Source organism: Mycteria americana, chromosome 2, assembly GCF_035582795.1.
Source record: "Mycteria americana isolate JAX WOST 10 ecotype Jacksonville Zoo and Gardens chromosome 2, USCA_MyAme_1.0, whole genome shotgun sequence".
Classification (NCBI taxonomy): domain Eukaryota; kingdom Metazoa; phylum Chordata; class Aves; order Ciconiiformes; family Ciconiidae; genus Mycteria; species Mycteria americana.
In genome coordinates, this window is record NC_134366.1 from 4,880,412 (window position 1) to 4,886,098 (window position 5,687).

General features: G+C 36.6%; 1 protein-coding gene across 1 annotated transcript in view; it reads right to left on the minus strand.

Moving 5' to 3' along the window:
- AQP1 (aquaporin 1 (Colton blood group)) overlaps window positions 1–5,687 on the minus strand; it is a 414,009-nt gene that overhangs the window by 331,515 nt on the left and 76,807 nt on the right. The gene's annotated exons all lie outside the window — the stretch shown is intronic.

Sequence of the window (5,687 nt, forward strand, 5' to 3'; positions counted from 1 at the left end):
CCTCTCACCTCCATGCTGACACTGCTCATTTTCCTTTAACATGCTTTCACGTGCCCTTATGAAATTTTACCTTGTTTCTGTAGATCCTACTGGATAGAAAAGTACAGTTAACACAATATAAACAGAATATCATGTGTTTTTTCCTGTCAAGCTGATCTGAACTCAATGTTCTGTTTTACACATTGTTGTAATCTGTTCAGTTAAGGAGATGGAGAAAATCCTTACCCTGTTAATGTACTCGGTGTGGATTAGGTGTGGATATTTCTCTAGTTTCTAAAATAACTTCAAATCATCAGAAATTAATGTTATTACCAAAAAAGGTGTTTCTACAATTTTCTGTGTGCTGGTATCAGCACTCATACAGACCTACTCAATTGGATCGAGGAACTCAACTGGCTGGAAAACAATCCGAGTTATTAAAATAAAGCTTGTGCTTGGGCAGAGCAGGAGAGGCACTACCTCACTCTCTCATCATTTCCTAACCTTGTCTTAGCTACAACAGCTAGAGGTGAATCCCGTTCTTAACTTAATGGTGTGGTTCTAGCTGTTTGTCCTGATTATGGGGAATCCAGCTTAGCAATTTCTGCTTCATCCATTGTTATTGGAGAATGGGAAAAGGTCCACTTCAGGTGGCTTCTTCACACCTTCCTAACACAGCCCTATCAAATTTCAAGGTGAAATTTGGCTCAGCGAATATTTTCCATCTGTGGCATAACAGGTAGCTCCTATAAGAAAGGAATAATTTTGCTAACATTTTAAACATGCAAAAAAAGATGAAAGATCAATCTGACCCAAATCGAATTTGGGAAAAGGAAATGGATACATATAGCCCTCCAATTTGGAAGTGGATTGACCAGAAGGAAGGACTATATAAGCTAAGATTCAAGCAAGGAATGTCATCATCATCTAGACAGCTCTGCACGTGACTGACTATGGTACAGATAAAATTGTCTGTCAAGTTAAGTGAGGGTAATAGGAGAAATACAGAAACACATATTTATTACAGACATTTGTGTGCACACTGCAATATTAAGGATTTATTGTATGTGCTCCTGTCACTTTAAGAAAGGTATTTATTGTCCACTTTGATACAAAAGTTTCGTTCAATCAATCACATACAAAATGGCAGGAAAATCCTATTGCTACATAAAATTACAAATAATCTTTTCACTTTTTTTTCTCATATTGTAAAATATTAATATATATTAATAATTGATAGCATTTGAACCAAAATATAGTAGAAATAAACATTTCCAGTCATTTAATATTATGGAATTAAATATGAACACGATGTGGTTTTATTTGTGACTAAACAACTTTGATGTACTGCAAGCATAAAAATAATGAAATATTTATACAAACTGCAATTCTTTTTTTAAGCTCTTTGGTTATAAGATTTTTATAGTAAGTTATAAAATCATTTTTGCCAACCAAAAACCCCACTATTGTTCTGTTTGGACATATTTTGCAGTAGGCAAGATCTGATTAAAAGCTTTATTCTTTATAGATAATTGCAAGACATTCACCTTAAGGATACTGCAGTCAAAGATGATGTGGATTACGCATGTCTGATCTCAGTTTCAGCTTCCAGACCTCTCCCTGATCACTGGGGAAGCGTAACATTATAATTAAAAGATGTTTCATGCTTGTTCCCAGTCTATTGTAGATAGACGGGGACATCTCCCTTTCCTACAGATACATATAGACAACACAGAAGATTTTGGATCTTAATACATGGAAGGGTTTCAGGTACAAATTGGTTTAGATAATAAATTTTGCTACCAGAGTTTTAATTAGAATAATCAATCTAAAGCTCACTAAATGCTTTTGGCCACTTCTAATATTTTTATTTTTTCTCTTCTCTACATTGTCCTACAATAAGGTTAATGTCCTTATCTGTCTAGGACACCCCTTGGTAGAGGTGCCAAGTGTTTACTGTATTACAAATTAAATCATAATTCAAATAAAGCAAAACACTGAAAAGTTGTCCTTTCTTCACTCAAATCTGAAATTATTTCATGATGTAAAAACAATAATAGCAACCTTGCCTTGATGTTAGATAAAGACAGAAGAACCACAAGTGTTCGCTGTTAGTCATTATATGATGCACCATTTCATTTTGTTAATATAAAATATAAAATATAAAATATAAAATATATGTTGTTAGTAGGAGAGACTTTGCAATTGCTATTGATTGCCACTGAAGTTATTAACAGTTATACTGTGTGGGGAAGGCACTAATGTATGTAAGGAACTAAGCTAGACAGAAAAAAAACATTGTAAAAGGGTGATTGCCTGACTAAGAAAAGATAAAAAAATTTAGGACAAAACCGATGGACAAAGGCCTAACAGCAAATACTACCTGGATGTGTAATGTAAAAGAAACTAATCAAATACTCTACAGTGAGATACTTCCATTCAAAAAAATAAAGGGAAGATGGAGTCTTTAGTGATGCCATGCTGTCAAAAATATTACTTATTTTTAGGAATCTGGCAGGCGTCTTTGAGGGTAGAAGGAGAAAAGTTAATCAGTGTTATACAATTGGTTGTGATACAAGTCCAAATTACTTAAGTTGTACCTAAGCTGGCAGAAACCTGGCAGATGCACCTAAAACTGCTGATCGTTTTTTCTGCTGCAGACTGTAGTGAGATCAGCACAGCCATCGTGCCTGGAAGCTCTTTTCTACTTCTGTCTTTACTCGTTGCGGTGTAAACCTTGTAGCAATTTGCACACCCTGAAAACGATATTCTATCTTCAGGTCAGTTTTCCATTGCTCTGGCCCTACTCCAAGTGAAAGTAAAGCACACTTAGCATAATTTATTCTTTAAAGGTTAAGGAGTTTCTGTTACTCACACTTTTCATACCTGTTTTATCAAACATAGCATGTGACAGACAAGAACTTGCAGAAACATAATCTTATGCAATAAGTGTGCACATGCTCCTAAGCTAGTGTTAACTCCATAAAAACTATCTAAATTCAATGCCATTTCCTTTCTGAAAAACTGAAAATTTCTTAAGTTTTTAAATTCTGCTTAACACTTTATACTCAAGATTGAATTTGCTAAAAATGTAATGTAACCTTAATATCTATGCCATGACTAGTCACGACTGACAATAATATTTTAATTAAATAGTTAGAGTCATGTTTTCTGGTTTTAGCCACTTCTGCTTCCCGTTTCAGCTATCCCACAGGCAAGTATTCCCCCTATAGTGGCTATTTATTTCAGGAAGGAATTAAATGCTCTCTGAAGATTCCTGCCTCTGTTCGTGTTAGAAAAAGCTGAGATCACGAGAAAAGGACAAAGACCTAGTTTTTGATAGCCTTATTTAGGTGAGAATGGATGCCGCAGATACTTGAATGCAGCCAAATAATTGTCCATATTATATATGATACAAAGCTGATGGAAATCATCTGGACAGACTGCCAGTATTCTTGATTCAGAGGGATTTGGGGCCAAGCCCTTAATGCAGGCTTCTATAAAAGCAGGGAACAAGAGCTCTGAGAAGTCCATGTATTCATGTGCCTTCATATCTGTTACTAACGTGTCCCGTTAATGTCAAAGTCATCATGGCAACACCATTTCAGTATTGTAGGACTTAATTACAAGCCAGAAAATCCAATTGATACAGTCAAGACTTACAAGTCTTAATATGACACATTATATCACTGGTTGAGACGTGGAGATAAGAAAATGCCATCACACATTCAGAAATCAGCTGAGCCAGACAATGGTTGATCTGTTCAGCAGAAGAAAGAATTTTATTCCGTTTTTCTTGCCTCTGCTTTTATCTTCCAGTTACAGAGCATGATGGTCTTCAGAGTAAATTTGCCACTTCACCGTTAATTATACAACAACAGAAATGCAGCAGCTGTAGGAAATTTTCTAAGCATGTATGGGTAGAGATGGGTAAAATTTAAACTTCTTAGTTGAGCTATTACTCTGGGCTCCTTTCTAGCTGATAGAGACCATGATCTGTTTGAGGCTGAAAAACATCCATCTCCAGGAAAGAAGACTCATTCCACTACCTTGACACTCATGCTTACAGGTTATGCCACTTTTTCACATTAGCTGAATGCTATGTAACACTGAAAGCCATGCAAACTCATCTCTCTGCTAGTCTCTTACTTTCAACAGATCACCAACCATTTGACACATGCTTCCATCCAGCCCACCTTGAATCCTCCTGGATAAAGGACGGAAACCGGTATAAACAATATCTTGGGCCCCACATTCTAATATGTATTCCAAAGAGTCACTGCAGAAATGGAAATAAACACCTTCTTCCCACTGGTCCCTCAAACTCTTCTCCCACCCTCAGATCTGAATTCAGCCATTGCTGTATTTTTCACAGATGGAAGAAAAAAAAAGGACAAAAGCACTTTTTTTAATGGAAAGGGGAAGACTCCTCCTTGGCAGTCAGCTTTTACATAGAAACTAGATGGCATAACATTCCACTTCAAGTTAGCTGTAATTACCCAGATACAGCAAAGGAAAAAGGAAGGCAAGTCCACTTTTCTCTATTACCATTTCTGTTGTTTAATTGGACTTGGCAGGTCACTGGAATGTCTAGAAGAGCAGGGTGAAAATGTATTGGTCAAATAGTCCTCACTGTTTGGTACAGTTTAGCTTTCTTCGATCCTTTCCGTGCCCTGATGTTCCCATCAAAAAGGTTAATCAATCCATTACTCTTCAGGTTACAACAACGATTGGAGGGAAAACAAAACAAAACAAAACAAAACAAACAAACAAACAAACAAACAAAACCCCTCAAGTACAAACACTGGGAATGCAAGTTTATTTTCAAGTTTCTGAATATTTTACAACACTGGAGAGCAAAAACAGTCACACATAAGAAAATACTTAGCAGTATTCCTAGCAGTCTCCTAGTCCATCTCCCATGGGTCTCATTCTGTTTCTGTGCAGAAGTTTGCTTTTCTTTCTAATTTACTTGCAAAGAGCAGTCATTCCTTAATGATTATCTTACACAGCCTCATCCTTCCCGACACCTCCACTTTCTGCTATTTGGCTATGAAAAATTTTCTAACCTATAGCTACTGGAATAACACTGGAACATGAGTGTATTGGTTTTTATTGTGAACTTTGGATCTTTTTGCTCCTAAAGAGACAATATAAAAAGACAATATAAGAGACTTTTTAGTCATTGCGTTGCAGTTTAACAAGACATTTGACTTCTTATTTGCACGTCTACTGAATCAAAACAAGGAACAAAGCTTGAACAAGCTGGATAGACTCTATTTCCCTTTGCATAAGGATGGAATACCAATTTCCAGAGCTGGTCATCTGTGGTGTCACTGAAGGGTACTACTGGTGTCCACTCCCTAGACACATTATGCTATATGGTTCATCAGTGAAAATGCACAGGAAGTGAACCAAGAAGAGGTGATTTTTGTGTTTGTTGTGGTGCAAAGTATACCAGTGAGAGCGTTATTGTGATCAGCCAGTCAGTGTTTAATATGTCACTGCAATGCTTGTCCTGCAAAAGAAGTCTGATGGGCAGAACTGCTGCAGAAGTGGATCCTCCTCCAATTTGCTCAGTATAAACTGCAACCATTACGCTTGGTGGGTCTTTTCGTTTGTTTGTTGTTTGTATTTTCCTAATAGGGCTTTTATATGTGATTACTCCAGATCCTGAGGCCATCTTTAGCACACAGATGTGGTCATTT